This window comes from Hetaerina americana, unplaced genomic scaffold (genome assembly GCF_022747635.1).
Source record: "Hetaerina americana unplaced genomic scaffold, ioHetAmer1.1.p SCAF_8, whole genome shotgun sequence".
In the NCBI taxonomy this organism is placed as follows: domain Eukaryota; kingdom Metazoa; phylum Arthropoda; class Insecta; order Odonata; family Calopterygidae; genus Hetaerina; species Hetaerina americana.
Genome location: NW_027287427.1, coordinates 67,425,523 through 67,442,770, shown reverse-complemented (window position 1 = coordinate 67,442,770; position 17,248 = coordinate 67,425,523).

Genomic DNA, 17,248 nt, shown 5'->3' with positions numbered 1-17,248 from the left:
GGGCTTTGAAATCTGTTCCGTTTTAGAAAATGAACTGGTATCTCCGGGGTACTATTTGTTAGTAAATCGAAGTATCTAAAGTAACTATAACGGAATGTGATATTTCTCTTGAACTTAATTAATATTCAAGTTGCTATTTTTGTATTTTACGTTTAGACTTTTATTAAAATGGGATAAAATATTCTAATCCCTCTGCTAGAGGTGATATTTTCTATTCATCTACTTAATTGCTAGTTTAAGAGCTCGCTGAGAACAAATTTAATTTAATTTTCAAGTTTCACGCGGGTGAAACGCAGACAGAGGAAATTTTAATAAACGCATTTATTCGAAACGCAATCGCCTCTTCTTTTCTTGTTTACTCACGGTGTAAATTAGTTGAGATAAAAGCATGTTTCCACTCATTCTAATTTTAAATAAAAAGTAAATGTAATGAACAACACTCGATCGCCATCCCACTCCCCTCACCTTAACCAACTCAATCTGTCAGGATAACGGCCAATTTTTTGTAAAGATGACTGTGAAGCATTTAGTTAAAAGCTATAGTTAGTATCTGACTATAGTTTGGTACCTTTTTCAAAGAGATCAAATCTAAGAAAAAGGGAGATGCCCAAATTGGAATCTCTTAATCAGGAATTTAATTTTTTTTACAGACTCGGGCAGGACTGGATTCTCTACGGTTGTTTGACCCTGCGACTAAATAACGCGAATTCAATTTACTACTTTGAAAATGGTTGTTAAAAGGACCTCACTTTGCGAAGGGCACCCGAAAATTACTTTATTCCAACAAATTTCATCGGAATCTCATCTAAAATTCCTGCATTATCATTGAACTTAAATATAAATGACGACGGACACTGAAACAGACATGAAGTTTGTTTCATTCATCCTGCATCATACGAGCCTGAAATTGTGCTCCCTCGTCTCACACTCTAGAACACAGAAAAAGCGAGCTATGAAAAGACACGAGGAAGATAATCAAACTATTAACATCGGGGAGTTTTACCTAGCATCCTGCATAAGTTCTTGTTCATCAGTACACAAATTAAGTGGACTAAGAAGCCTATAGACAGAAAAGCTGTTGTTAACTAACCCTTTCATTGGTAAACCTAATGAGGGCAGGTACAAAGTCAATTTACTTTTTAGAAATAAATTAAATATTGCAAATAAATTTGAAAAAATATCTCAATATAATTCATACTTCTAGGTAAAGGCGTGTTGTTGAAGAGAACTAATGAGAAGCAACCGCGTTTCATGCCAAAAATTCACCAGTTATTTCTGCATTGGCCTTTAATCACTGATTTTAGTATACATGATACTATTGTGAACTTTCTAAGTTCATTAGTCACTGAAGAACTTATGCAACAGTTATTTTTCGAATGCTGGAGAATATTAGCCAAAGAAGACTCGGTTATCTTATAAAGTATGATTTATTCTTCGCGACAGTTTTAACATGTTTCCAAATGCGATTTATTCTGCCAAAATAATCCTATTAAAATTTCCTGACCATTTATTTACCTCGAGGCAGTCATTTGATCGGAACTATTGTTTCATCTTTCATATGAATTTCTAATTAAGTAGTTTTTTACACTACTTCATAAGAATGACAGTACTTATTAACTTTTGATTTGTAGTTGATTGGATTTATTTTTCGGAAGCAACCCATAATCTAAGCGTTAATTTCACTCTTCGTAGGTGACAGTACGTCAAACGATTCGACAGCTTCGACGCACTTCCAATTGGGTACCGCAGGCAAGACTGGGTGTAATTTACATTCTTTTATCACTAAGAAAAGCATCTGAAAACAGGGAGCGGTTATCACGTTAGTTCGGCGAAAGAACAAGGAAAAATTGATCGATTCGGAAATATTTTGACCCCCACGCACTTCCCCACTGGCAGGAAAACGGCAGCAATTACCCGTGAGGAGGTGGAGAAAAGGGCAGGGAGGAGCTTTAAGGATAGTGTTGTGGGGGCTGGAAAAGAATTAACAACGGAATGAAAGGCTGGGTGGCTGTTGGCATGGGGGAGGCGGGAGTTGGGAGGGGAATGAGTTCGAGAGAAAGGGATAGCCGGAGGTGGGCGAGGGAGAAGTCGGGGATTTCTTGTTTTCTCCCTTGGTCCAATTAGTCGGGCAGCTCCGTTCGTTGGGCAGAGTGGGAGGGTGGTGGGGAGGAAAAATGGCAGGAAGCACGAGGGGACCTCCCGCAGGGACGGTAGGGACGTACGCGAGTACACACCCACCCGCACACAGTCCTGCTAAATACACTCGCTACGGAAAACAGGCATGCACACGCACACATAAGCAATCACACAAAGACACCCCCTTGCCCTCGTGGGGCGTTTCCTTCCCTTTCTCTCTCTCTCTCTCTCTCTCCTCGTGAGCGGTTGCATTTCAATTCTCGCCCTCCACTCGAAGCGAGCAGGCAAAAGGCGCCTTGGCGGTTTAAAAGGCGGTTGTCGTGGAAACGGAGACAAAGCGGACATGAATGAGGGCTTTCCAGCGAAAGATCCCTTTTCTGACTTGCGACAAAAAACTCTCGTGGGCCTCCTCCTCCCCCTCCTTTTGACTCCGGTACTGCACTCACGGCTCCACTCCTCCTCCACCCCCACACACTTCCCCCGCCCTGTTCTGCCCCTTCACCTTCACCATCCCCGTTCCAGCCCGCCCACCTCCCATCCATCCGACTCGGTTTTTTTTTAAGCCTCTTCTTTCTCTTTTTTGCACGTCTTAATGTTTCGGAGAATGGCAAGGGAAAAATAAGGAGAGCGGCGAAGAGAGAGGTTGTGTGTCGCGGGGATTGTTGGGGAGGGGTTGCGGCGGTGAAGAGGTCGCTGGTTCTCTCTTTCATTTTCATACTTAATCCCACTCGCTCCGTTGGGGTGGGGCTGGGAAATGGAGGAGAGAAAGGCAGAGAGACAGAGACGAAAGAGTAATTCCAGACCCCTTAATTATCATTCTTTCATTATTTTTCCCTTCCAAGTGTCGCCTTTTGTTTTTGTCATGTGCGCGTTTATTAGTTCGACCTGGGTTCACGCCTTCGTGATTCGGTCACTGTAGGAGTGCCTTTTCATTTCTTCCCCCGTTTCATATCATTCATGCGATATCCATCGTCTGTATAAGCGTCGATAATAGTATCGAAAGTGTTGATGTAAAAATAGATACATTCTATCACTCCTTTTCGTGAGTTGTTCAGCCGCTAATGTTCATTTAAGTGTCGCTAATTCATTTAAGCATCCTTCTGTTGACTGAAAAATCAGCAGGTGGAGCAGTCAATGCGAAAATACAATTAAGCAACGCTTCAAACTATTATGGTTTATCTTTTGTTTCCTTTGTGGGAAAATCTTGAACATAGGCTTTCAGCTTTAATTAAAGAAGAAAGCTTAATTGAATCTATGCATTGAGGGAATGGCGGTTGAAGTTTCCTTCAGAGACTTTCGAGGTTTTCTCCTATCAACGTGCTTCATTGAAGTGAACTTTCATTATGTTCTGTGCGAAATGTGGATTTAATATTAAGGTAAGAGGGAATGTAAAATACTTGGTTCCAAAGTTGTTCCGGATGAATTTTCTGGCCTACGTAAACATTGATCTGAAATAAATGGATAGGATATGTGAATTGAATAGTGCCTTCTTTCTGAATAATATGATTTCATGTCCTAAGCTTGGAGAAAAATATGAAAAAAAACTAATGATATGGGGATGGGATTTACCAAAAGAAATGCTACTTCACCGATTTTATTCCTTTTAGTAACTTACACTGAGGTCACAAGAAGTGCAGATGTTTTTTCTAGGTTTTCAAGTTCTTTACGAGATTGCCTCGCTTTCCCACGTAGGCGATTGAATTTTTTTAGATATTTGTAGATACACGGAAGACGCTGATCGACAAAGACGGAAAAAGTAGAAGGTATTTGGTAGCAAGGAATAAAAAAAAGTGGAACCATGTAAGACCTACCCCAGAACAGTTATAAATACGTACTTACGGAAAACTAGTGGCTGTGGAAAGGTGGCCGCGATAAGGGAATATGAACAGGCAAAACAAGATAAAAAAATAAATGGAATCACCTAAAGAAGACGGTTATAAATGAGCTGAGGAGCAAGTCGAAAGTATCATACTTGGCGCCACATGTGCCTGTTCAACCCTGCTGTATGGCTGCTCACGTCTTCGTCTTAGGTTTCCCACATCTATTCCAGTATGGAAAAATGTTAGTAAATGCAATAATTTGAATTTGTGCATATGCAAATACATTCAAATATGCATCATGCAATTATTGATTTGCTTGACTAAATCGTTAAATGTTGGCCCTTAATTCTCAGTTACAATATTGTTTTGATTGCGTTGCGTGCAATGGAAGGGCGAGTACTGTGCTTTCTTGCTTACCAGTTCTGAATGATTTGTTTGAATATGGTGGCGTTCTCCTATATAAATGGCTGATATTCTTTTTTATCACTCCTTCTTTAATATACTAGAATACTTTTGTACTGGGTGAAATCAGATTAAGTTTAAAGTTAAAACTAGCACTAACGTGCATGCGTGCCCATTGGTGTGAGTTCTCCCTCTTCTAACCGCTTGGCACATGTTTTTCAGGGATTTCGGTGTGATGTTTTCCCCCATTCCCTTATCCCTTAAATATCCTCCCCCTTCCTCATCCCTTTCCATCACTGGCATGCACCTCCTACCACACATCTTCGAGGTGGATCGCGGAGTATTTGTGTGAATGTAGACGCACTTGGGTAACGAAAAGATCGATGTGGCAAGGAAAAGAATCTGTACAAGAATGTAAAAGTAAAACCTGATAACTCAGCAAAAACTTCAAGGTAAATTAAAAAATAGCATTCTACTTTGTGAAGAAACTGCTGAACAAAAATTGAATTGAAATAAAGTTAGAAATAGACGTATGAATACCGGTATAGATTTTAATGAAGGTAAATGAAATGCTTAGTAGGAACAATTAGAGAGATTGGAAGATGATTTGTTAAGAGACGAGAAAGCCAATGCAATACATTTATCAGGTGTGTCAAACAGTGAATTCGATGGAGAATTGAAAATACCGGGAGATATCTTGCCCGGGGAAGACGAAATCTGTGGGAAAATAATCAAGACCCTCAGGGGTAAAGCTATAAAACCCCGTTTCTACGTCGACGCAATATCCTGCAAGCCACCAAGTGGGCGTGGGCCAAGGGCGTGCGGCATCTAACATATACATGCACCTGCGAATATACCTTATTTCTAAGCAGTGATTAATCTTGGCCTCACTTGTGAATCGAATGTCTTAACTAATTCAATAATGACTTAGATTTTTTCCCCTTAAGACTGCTGATTGCCTTGGAAAATAGCGAATATTTGTATCAATCTGTACTGCTGTACATCTTCCTTATCCTATCTTTGCGGTCTAACCTAAACAAAAAGTTTAAATGAAGAGAAACGTGTTACCATTTAAATATCAGAACTAAATCGCCACATTGCGAATTAATCACTGAAGAAAAAGCAAAGGTAAAATAAATAAAGAAGAGTGTAACCTTTTCCAATCACCGAAACCAGAATGTAAACTTTCAACGTCACTGAAATAAGAATGTAACCTTATTCTATCGTTGAAGTAAGAATGTAAACATTCATCGTAACTCGTAAGAGAAGAATGTAACATTTAACTTTATTTTTGATTCAAATTCATTGAAAGAAGCAATGGAAAAGTACTTCATTTGGGAATCTAATAATTGAGTACAAATGGTATAAAAGAAACGTAGTCCGTTTAACATATAAAATTAGAAATCTAGATGAAAAACAAGAACGTCAGATCGGAAGTACTTCGACGATATAATGTGAAAATCAATATGAATATGAAACGAATCCTTGTGGGTAAGAATAAAATAGACTTCCTATGACGTCTTTGAATGATTGTACCCCTCTCTCCTTATGGTTGGCGTTGCATCTGCCATGCTCTCAGATACATGTCTCGTAATATAATCCGTTTCCTCTTCTTCAGCTTTTGTATCTAACCAGTAGAATCCATCATATTTGTAAACTTTTTGTACGTCTGACACCGCATGCATCAATCTCGAGTTTTCTTTTCCTTAAGCCTTAGTAATAATAATAACTGCGTCATGTGACAGATTTATTCGGCTGGAGAAATTAATGTTGAGATTATTTCAACTGTCCTAAATGCGCTAAAAATATCGTCTAAAACCGCTAAATATTTTTATTGCTTGAGTAATAGCCGCAAAATAACTCTTATGCTGGTTGATTGCGAAAATCTGTTACAGATCTCATCTTTTCTTACCGCTTCACGGCTACAAATCTTGTTCCAGTCCTCTCATAATTTTATCTTGAGATGCTACCGTAAAGTTTGATATCTTAACCTGATAGTAATCACGCTAGTTCGCAGCTACCATAATACGCACCTCCGTTTCTCAGCCGTTAGACCGAATCCGATGCTCGGGTTTATCACGGCTGAAGACTGTATCTGAAGCATGTGTGAGATTTTTGGATTTTCTCCATTCGTCTGTTTTAGGATGCGTACATTTTCTTTGATACAGATTTATTCGCATAATATCATGCATAACGTCTCTGGGGAATCATTATATTGGACCAATGCAGGATGAATTTGCCGTGTTTATATTATAGAAGTTTGTCACCTTAAGCATCAATACATTCTACCACCGCACTTAAATTTTACAACCTGAAAAAGGTTATATTTGGTGGTCCCAGGTAATTTCTAGCAATGGAAAGCAAAGCTATTTTCAGTCACTTCGTTTCCATATTTTGTATTCAACTGTGAAAGTATTCATTCCGGGTTCGGTAAAGTATTAGTTATTTAAGTATCATCTCTGAATGATATTAAACTTAGATGAAAATATGCACAATGTTTAATGAATACTACATTTTGAAATTACGACTTAAAAACGTGAGGCATTGTATCCGAATTGGCGTTGCGTTCGTGACTACTCACCTGTATTCTGACCAGGCCATTCGGACCACCCACCACTCGCGAACTTTGCCCACAAATTTCTCGAGCCTTTGTCCTCTCTCCTCCCCTGTCCCCTTTCCTTTCACGGAGACACCGTTAAGCACAAAAAGGCCGTGGCCACACCTAGATTTACACCGCCAGCTCCCCGTCCGAGAAGTCAGCCAGAGCGGAGATTACGAGGATGGGGATCTTGAGGTAGGGGCAGGAGAGAATGGTTAGTGCCTGCAGTTCAAACAAGCGACCGTCATATCGCTACCAGGAGGGAGAGAGAGAGAGAGAGAGAATCGCCAGCAAGATAAAAAGCCCAGTAGGTAAACACAAGCATCCCCTCCCTTTAAAAAATCTCGCTTCGCCTCAGAGTGCCACAAGACATTTTAGCTAAACCAAACTCTCCGCACCCAACCAATGCAAACCTACTCCTCCATTCTTCTTCGAAATGCGTCGTCCTACATTTGCCTCGACATGTATGTCCCATGTTTTTTTTCCGTTGTGATAATTTTCATCGGGTGCGATACAAATTGTCAGTCTAACGATAGCACAAATATCCGTAGCAGTCCGATTACTGATGTCTTAATCAATATGGTAATTTATCAGAGGGCTTGGAAAACTTGTGGATCAGTCCTGTTTAAATTTTGGAGCTGTTATCATTTTTTCTTATCAGTAGATAATAACTAAATTGCTCATATCCCCTTCATATACATGTAGTAGAATGCTACTCACGAAGACTAGTCATATTCAAAGAATTCGGCTATCTTACATTCGTGAATTAATTCGTTGGCGTATTTTCAAATCCATTCTATAATGCTAAATGAGCTTCTTTTACGGCAGAGTAAAATCATTTGTATATCAATGCAAATACATCTATTTGAAACACCAGGGAAATTTAAGGTGCAAATGACTATTTATAGACTACATTAAAATTTCATTGTGACTATGATAGAACATATATTATTTAATAAAAGTAAATAGGTTATGCAATATTCTAGTCAAATACACGAGAAAATATAATTTTTTTAAATGACCCTCAATGCACACAAATGATCCTGAGGTATAGTTGGTAAAAATCAAATACTAACTATTTTAATTTAAACTTACTCTTTTCGGAAATTTGAGCATTAAATACCAATATTGTGTTCCTTTCTACGTACGTAAAGTAAGCGAGTATTGACAGCCCTGTATAAAGCCTATGGTGTTGAGGTCTTACTGCCCATTATGTGCACCTATGTTTACTTACTAAGTAGGTTGCCGGCAGAGTGTCTTAAGCATCTAATACGTAAATCAACGAGCGCTGAGTACTACGAAAAATAAGTAGCAATGTCTTGGTAAATGAAGCATTTGAATTGCGTATACATATTATTGCTGTCGGAATTCATTCATAATTGCCTAATATTTTTTTTAATTGGTACTATCTCCCACAAATTTGCGGAAACAGAATTATGTTTGAAGATTAATGTCACATTATTCATCGAGAAAAATATTTTCCAGGTCAGAAATTGCAGTCCTGTGGACCATTTTAACACTAAAAAAATTCAGTACGCCTGAATAATTCATCATGTTATTTCAAGGGTTTAGAAGTTGACTTTACATTATTGCATGAGCGTTTAACTTGAAATTTACTAACCAGAGGCATCATTTTTACACTCGATGGGTAATTATCTTCACTGAATTGTAGTACATGTGTTTTTTCACAAAATTGGCATGAAAACGGTTTGTGCCTTAAAAGTTTTGTTACAGTGATGATAAATATGTTTTAGAAATATTATCCTCTGCATTATGCAAGAGTTCACTCCCTACCTCATACTACTTGTCAGAATCCTTCAGATCAGCACATTTTCTCAAGGTATAAAACTTTTCCCGTCTGGGTACTTTCATTAATATAGAAAACACCTCGTAGGGAAAACTATGCCTTGGAAAACTGACCCCTTTTGAGAATATGGGTAATAATAGGATCCGCATACCTTTATGGCTTGTCACTATTAGTATCTAGGACACGTGGTCATCGATGGATACGTTCTGTCCGATATCAGACCGCAATATGTGCTTTATGTCTTTTTATTCGCCCTAAAACACACATTCTTTAGTGTGTTTTATTACAAATAAGGTAACAAATATTTTCTGTTCACGTTATGCTAGCATTTTAGGTGCATATTTAAATTAATAAAAGTATTCTCACGATTTTTCCCTAAATATTTCCTGGAAGATTCCAGGTACCATGATTGGAGTACGACATTTATGACTGATGGCCCACCCCACCCGCCATACACCCTTGCGGTGGCTTGCGGGATATTATGTAGATCATTGGAATGCATTTATAGATATATTGCATCTTTCTTCTACTTCATTAGGCTTATAACTGCCACATGAGCTGCTTACTGACCTTAACGATATAAAGTAATTGAAAATTGTCTGAAGTTCAATGCGACAAGGGTAGGTATGATTTTTTGTCACTGAAGAATATCTTATCTCTCTCTGGGTTTTTTTAATCTTAGAATGAATTGTAAATACCGTTCGTATCCGCGGCCCCGCCTATATAGTTAGAATGGCTGTTGTGTGACTTCGACATTGGAGGCATGTTATCATACTGAAGGAGAACGTCCACAGCAAACAAGGGAATGAGTACTGTCGCGTGGAAGGTGTGATGATTCATTGGAATCAATCAAAAAGGCGATTAGAAGAGAATCGAAGTTTTTTGTTTGCTTATGTCAAACTGATAATCTTGAATTTTCTGAGGGAATTCCTTTGCCGGCCGCAAGAGGAGATTGAAGTAAAAACTCCCGGGCACACTTCACTTGCATTGTCTTAGCTAAAAGTGAACTGTAAGTAACAGTGCTTGCTTCAGGGTTTGACGAGAGTTTTAGTCGCAGAAAAAGTATCTGAATGTAGTATTGATCAAGATAACCTTTGCCAGAACTAGTTTTAGAAAATAAATGCATTTAATATTTAACGGTAATGAAAACTTAGGCCAACAGACGTCCCTTTGAAGAAGTTTATGTATGTATTCTTAGCAAAAGAACATCCACAAAATCTTGTCTTTCGTGCTGTGCGTAAAATTAAGATAATTTAAATATGAGCATTATTCATAAGGATATTGTTATAACAGTGTACCGTTAATGTACGTTTTGGATGGGCACACATGCTAACAAAAACCGCTGCATTTCTAAGCCCCTATTGGCAAAACACAAACAGACATCCGACTCTTCAATAAGCTCCTCCTCAAGTCCGCATACTTCCATCATCTCGTCATTCCGATCAATATGTCTATTCTATGCATACGCCTTCCTTGATTTCTATTCTTTCCGCTATCAAAGAATAAACATCTGAATTAAGAAAAAAATCATTATTAAAGGTAATCTACCTATTAATGGTAGGTTTTCTTGTTATTTTAACTATAATGTCATCAAAGTTGAGGTAATCTTCCTAACAAAGTGAAGTAAAAAGAAGGCGCTGAAAATAATATCGAATTTTGAACGAGCAAAATAAAATTTAATTTAAATTATTTTATTATGAAGAGTATTATTTTAGTGATTCACGAATGCTGGTTGTTAATAAACATAGAAACAATTTTAAACGATGGTAAATTACATTTCACTACAAATTAATTGAGACACATGCAGTATTATCCGTTACTTGGGATAGTTTACTATTAATATAACCGATTTCTTTTATGAACACAAGAGAAAACCGTAAGGTAAGTTGCAATGAATTTAACGCGAGGAATGCTGCTGGTCAGTGTGTAAAGATATTTCTTCAACTGTAGGATTTGATATGGAATTGTCAAATGACGCACGTGATATCACTGCTGTAGTGTACCAAAAGTACACTTTGTAACAATGGAGACAATGGGAGTTGCCGCTAAATTTTCTTAATTTAGGTGCTCGACAATTGTCCTAACCATAAGAATAGGCATAAGCTCTGAAATAAGAAAGCATTAAATGAATCGAACGGGATGTCAAATTGACTTTCATCACAATCCATCGCTAGTGCCCCTTGCTGTAATTTTGAGGGGAGTTAATTAATTTCTTTGCCATATTTCTTACCCAAAAATATTAATGTTGTGAAACACAGTGTATTATTTCCTTTTGAAACCACATATTTAGCAGAGTATATTTATTGTAATTTAATGGAATGTTTACTAATTTTTCGTTTTTCTTGTTACAGGTTAGTTACTACATGATTTGAATCAATTCGGCAACTGGATACGACTAGTCACCACCGGTGTGTATTAAATATATTTTTTACTCTCATCTTTTTTTTATTTCTTCTTATTGGCATTTAAACCAAATATAACTTTGGCAAGTGCATGTTAGTTAAGACATATGTTGGACGAGTACGTTACTTTCCTGTGCGAGTGTATATACTACCTTGATCAAAAATTTCCCGGAATTTATTCAGAAAATTAAAAATACAAGTTTATTCATCTAAATCTATATTGTCCCCTTCAAAGTAATCCCCATCGACTGCAACACACTTACGCCAGCGCTTGATCCAATCCTCGAAACATTTTTTATATTCGGTTTTCGGTATGTCCATCAGTGCTTCCTGCGATTTTTCCATTACTTCCTCTCGGCTGCTAAAACGCGTTCCCCGTAATGGTTTTTTAACTCGATTGAACAGAAAGAAGTCACAGGGAGCCAAATCAGGTGAATTCGGTGGCTGTTGGATGGTATTTGTTGCATTTTTCGTCAAAAAATTACGAATAATGATAGCACTGTGCGACGGTGCGTTATCATGGTGCAAATCCACGAGTTTTCTGCCCACATTTCTGGTCTCTTTCGGCGAATTGCTTCACGCAAACGTCTCATAACGCCCAAATAATACTCTTTGTTTACTGTCTGGCCTTCTGGCAAAAATTCATGATGCACTACACCGTTGTAATCCATGAAAACCGTCAGCATTGCCTTCTTTTTTGACTGAAAACGACGTGGTTTTTTTGGTCTCGGCTCATTTGGTGAACGCCATTCACTTGCCTGATGTCTGGATTGCGTGTCGTACTCATAAACCCACGTCTCGTCTCCAGTAATGATCCTTTTGATGAATGTGGGATCGGATTCAGCCTCGCAAATCATGTCTTTTGCGACGTCAACACGGTCTCTTTTTTGCATGAAATTGAGGTCTTTTGGCACCAACTTTGCTGCTACACGACGGAAACCCAAATCATTAACCACAATGTCTTGGGCGGATCCATAGGCAATGTTCAAGTCCTCCGCTATTTCTCTGATGGTTAATTTGCGGTTATTGACCAACATTTCTTTTACGTTATCAATTTTTTCACCGACTTTCGATGTCGATGGTCTGCCACTGCGTTCATCATCTTCGATTGACTCACGACCACTTCTGAACCGCTCGTGCCACTGGTAAACGACCGTTTTTTTAGAGAATCGTTGCCGAAACACTTTTCCAACATTTCCAACGTCCGTGCGCCACTAAATCCGTTTTTTACGCAAAATTTAATACAAGTTCGTTGTTGCAAATTTAAATCCATTTCTGCAATTGTAAAAAATCGCCAACACACACAGAGATAGATGTACTCTTGGCTACGTAACTTTTGCAAATGTCAAGTTATGACACTAAGATTTATAGGGAATATCAACAACAGATGTACCAATTTAACAAAAAAAACAGAACTCAAATCGGAACGATGGGAGCGCCACACGGTGGTTATTCCGGGAACTTTTTGATCAAGGTAGTATTTAGAGCGTCCAAGTGTTGGGTGGGTGATTTAAAGCTTCCATAACCAAAGTTATCGACCCAAAGGTTATTTTGATTGTTGAGGATAAAGCTCGCCTAGTATTACCCCTACAAGGCGTGAAAAATTCACAATCAGGTTAGTAAGGGGGCAAGTTCCTTTATATCGCCTGCGGTTTCCCAAGAAGACCTGATGCCCGCAAAATTAAAGAGAGGGTAAAGCGAAGTGTGCCCGGAGGCATTCCTTGGAATATAACCCAGGCCCTCTGGTCAGTAGTCCAGCTTCTACTCACTGGACTGCCACATCCCTTCAAAACTTTCATGTATAAGGAAAAAACGAAGAGGTTTTTGGTAGGTAGCATTTCTTATCACTTTATTCCTTTGCTATCTCATCCGTCAACAATATTATCATCCTCTTGAGCATTAGTATTCTTTGGTCAAAGCTCATGCGTAATCCTTGATCTCATATGGTCGGTATTGGCATGGTTCTAAGAATTGCTGGAGACCGCCGATTCGTATGGGCCAAGTTTTCGTACAACTCACGTCTAAGAGTGACTCGCATGGAGACTTGAACGGCAATTTCATGTGTCTTATGAGGATTTGTACGAGACTTTAGATCATTGAAAGCAGCAAATAACTATTACCACAGGTTAACTGAGTTTCATCGGCAGGGGTCAGAAAAACATACTTGCATTCCATGAGAGTCATCTCAGACATTTTCACGGACGAAATGTTGCCCAATCAGCTGACAGGACCTTAACTCGGGAGAAATGAGTATCGTGCTAGTATTGTAATCGAAGGAAATCCATGCTTAATGACTACTTATTGATAGCATAACTTATAATTGGTCTGATGCTCTCTCAATGGTATTCTTGGACTCGAAATGGTGATGTTGTACCTTCCGTATCCTTGCGCCAACTTTGTGGTGCACATCGCCAAAGTGCTTTATGCCCAATTACTTGTCTAATTGAGCTGAAATAAAGCGTTGGAGAAAATAAAGCTAGGACGGTTTGCATTCTTATAACTTCTCAACCCGTTCTACGCGACTCCATCAATCAGCCGTCGCGTCGGTTCTTTCTCTCCGTTCTCAACTTAGAGGGCGACCCACGGAAGATAGAAAAGGGATAGCGATGCATGTGAATGGCAGGAAGGAAGGGACCACGAATCGGATGGGGGGAAGGGAGGGGGAAAGAGTGGGCCTCAGTAGGAGGGGAGGACAATTAATGCAGCGTAACGTGATAGGCGGAGATGGATCGGCAATTAGGATCGGGTGAGACACGTCGTGCCAGTGGAAGGGGTTCTTGAAGCCCTGTATGTTGTGGTGGCTTGTGAAAGGGGATACGGATGTGTTGGGGGAGGCAGGGGCGTTGAGGGTTGGTGCACTTTTTTGGTGGGCACGCGGGTGGAGTGCGGTTGGAACTTTTAAGAGGGTAGCTGGGAGAGCTCGGGTGTGGAGGGAGACGGCCGCCCGCTTAGGAGATGTAGCGCAAGGGTGAAATGCGCGCAGTTGGATGCTCGGATGAGAGTCCGTTGCGCGGAAAGTTGAAAGAATTCAATCGCGGCGGTGCATTTTTTCGTCACTTCCCTACGTTTCTCGATATTCCAGCTTGACACCAACTAGTGAGGTTACTTTGAATTCATACGCAAATGCGGCTTTGTACATGAAAGTTAATTGCAATTCTGCGTTGCAAGTTATGAAATAGTTAGGCAAAATTGGAATAGCTGACTCGATTGAAGACCATGGTGGAAGAGAATGTTGGGTAATAGAAGAAGAAGAAGGAAGAGAGTAGGCTATGTAGATCGCATGTTATCTGGTACAAAAAATGAAAAAAATAATTAGGACACGTAAGGAAAACTAAGGGAAGACCTCGTGTTACATAAAAGAAAAGTCGATCGGGACCTTCCAATATCTACCTATAATAAATGGAATGCCATGGAAGAATCAGGAAAATGTCTTTGCAATCAGCGATTGAAATGAAAAATTGACATGCTGATTGCGTGTCAAGTTTTTTATTTTTTTAATTCAATGTCTAAGTGCCTGTCTCCATTAATTTATAATAACTGCCTATTTATACTTTACCAAGATTTTGAAATATTTTCTTAAAAATGCCAATTCTGAAATATATTAATTTGCCAGAGAATACAATACTATTCCGATTAATGTGATGATGTGTTGTGAATCGAAAGGAAGGTGCATATCCACATAAAGCGGAGATTCCTCATGATTTCTATGAATATCACTTGTTTTAAAATGACCATTATTATCATGAAAATGTTAAATCGCCCAGTTGTAATAATAAATGCAGGAGTGTAACTCTTTCAGTGAACTATTTTCCTATTTCTTGTTCATAAATATCATTCAATACATAGTTTTCTCTCCAGTTTCCCACGAATCAATTTCCCCAGGAAATAATTTCCCCTTTTCTGCGTTGACGCAGGGAAAGCTTTTTTAATACCATGCATATTTTTGATCTTGCAATAGAGAATCTGTCCCGATTCAACAATTTTTCTGGAAAGTTTCACATTCTTAGCATATTTATTTCGGCGTATTCTAATCAGGCGATATATAGTATTGTGGGATTTTCTATGACGGGAGAGGGTGGGATGGTGCCAAAAAATTCTTTCAACGAATCAATACAAAATTAAGTGGCGAAATATTTACTACCAGTAGACAGAAAGTTTATTTCATATGTCCCAAAAAACTTCAACGCAGTGAAAAACACGATAAGTTGTTTTGCCGAGTTATCGGTTTGATTGAAAGACCTCAAAGGTCTAGTTTTCATTTGTTATTTTCACTATATTTGATTTTTTAAATATCTCTCTCAGCATTTCCTAAGTTGAACCGAGCAGTTACCGCGTGTATCCTTACCGTAGGAATGCATTGTGTCGTGACCAAAACAGTTCAAGTTCATGTGACTCAATGTTCTGCATATTACCTAGGCAGGATGCACATTTTTCCCATGTCTTATAGAAAGATTCTCCAAGTGGAAATTTGTCGGCAGATGTATTGGTACGTCATCGAATTGAAGCGATCCCATACTTTACATTTTTACCTATAATTCTCCCTCGCTTTGCTTCATTTAGATGGATAGTACCAGGGTAGAACAATCGCCCATTTCTGAGATCCGTTACTGTCTGAATCTGTCTTCTTCGCTACTTCGATTGCGGATGACGTAAGGGTTGATAAGGGAGATATGGCTATTCGTGGACGGCACACGAGGCGTGGAGAAAACGAGGAAAATCACAGAGGATGTTGGGAGGCACGTAAAAGAAGCGGCCGTAATACTTCAAGGACTCCAGAACGGTTGAGTTTCATGAAAATTTCTTCTCAATAATCCAGAGATATTCAGTCGGACGCCATTTATATTTTTTCAATCGAATCTTTTCTTTCCACCCCGCACTGTGGTGTCGCCGTGTGGTACGCCGAGCACTGACTGGATGAGTTGGAGATGGACGACGAAAGGGAAGGGCTCGGTGGATGATGTGGAGGGTGGCATGGAGTGCAAACACTTACCTACCGGATGGGGCGGGGGGGGGGGGGGGGTGGTCCTCGGTAGTCAAATCAACGCGGCGGGCGGATCGCGCCAGAGTGGTTTTCGTGGTATGAAAGCCGTTCCGTTGGAAGTGCTCTCGGCGAGAGGGGAGGTAGGAAGGAATGGTGTCGAGGGGAAACGAAGAGGTGGTGGCTTGTTCGTTGCATCGGCATCCGAGTCGACGGACCAAAGGGGTTGCGGGAGGAGTCACGGAGGGAACGCGTATGAAGCTTGCGGAAGACGAAGCGGAGGTGTTCAGCGTGGTTGGGTGGGCGCCCTCGGGTAAATGGGTGCTCATCGTAGGGCTGGGAAGGGGGAAGCGGCGCGATGGTGCACGGGGACGACGTAAGGGCGGGCGCTTAAAAGTGGAGAGGGGGAAGGAGACGAAAATATGACACGCGCGAGGCGTGGGACCTCGTCTCCCTATTAGCCGGGCTCAACCCCCACTCGGGCATTTTCATTCGAAGCAGATGCGAAAGGGGTTTGTGTCGAAGGAAAGGGTGAGTGGGGGCCCAGGCGGCCGTTGCTATACTATAGTTTCAGTTCCGCCGCTTTGGGAAGAGAAGGGTGAATGCTGCCAGCCAGGAAGTGGAAGCGGTCATAAAAGCGATAACAATTACCTTCTTCTTCCCTTTTTGAGGCCGCCAGAGACCTCTGAATCCTTAAGCTTCTCTTATAACGACCCATTCCTCCTCCTTTTTTGCCGTCTTTGTCTTAGACGCCTGGCTTACCTACACTTAATTTTAGGAGGGAGTGCCAGTAAATCAGTCAATATTTTGGAATATTGCTTAGCGGAATTTTATCTTTTATAACTACTTCACGTTGATCTTGATACCTAATAATAAGTTCGTTAATGTCTTTCGTTGTGAAATGTAGTAATGGCATACATATATTTAGACATAAACAGGTTTTAAATTGCAGGTACTCTATTTAGAGAGATCACTGTGTGGTTCAATGAATCCTTTCTATTACATATATAAAAGAAATTATCGGTGGTTAAGAAATGGTGCTCCCGAAATTAGTCGGCTAAGGAAATTATTCCTTCTCATTTAAAGCTCTCTCTCTCTCTTTCT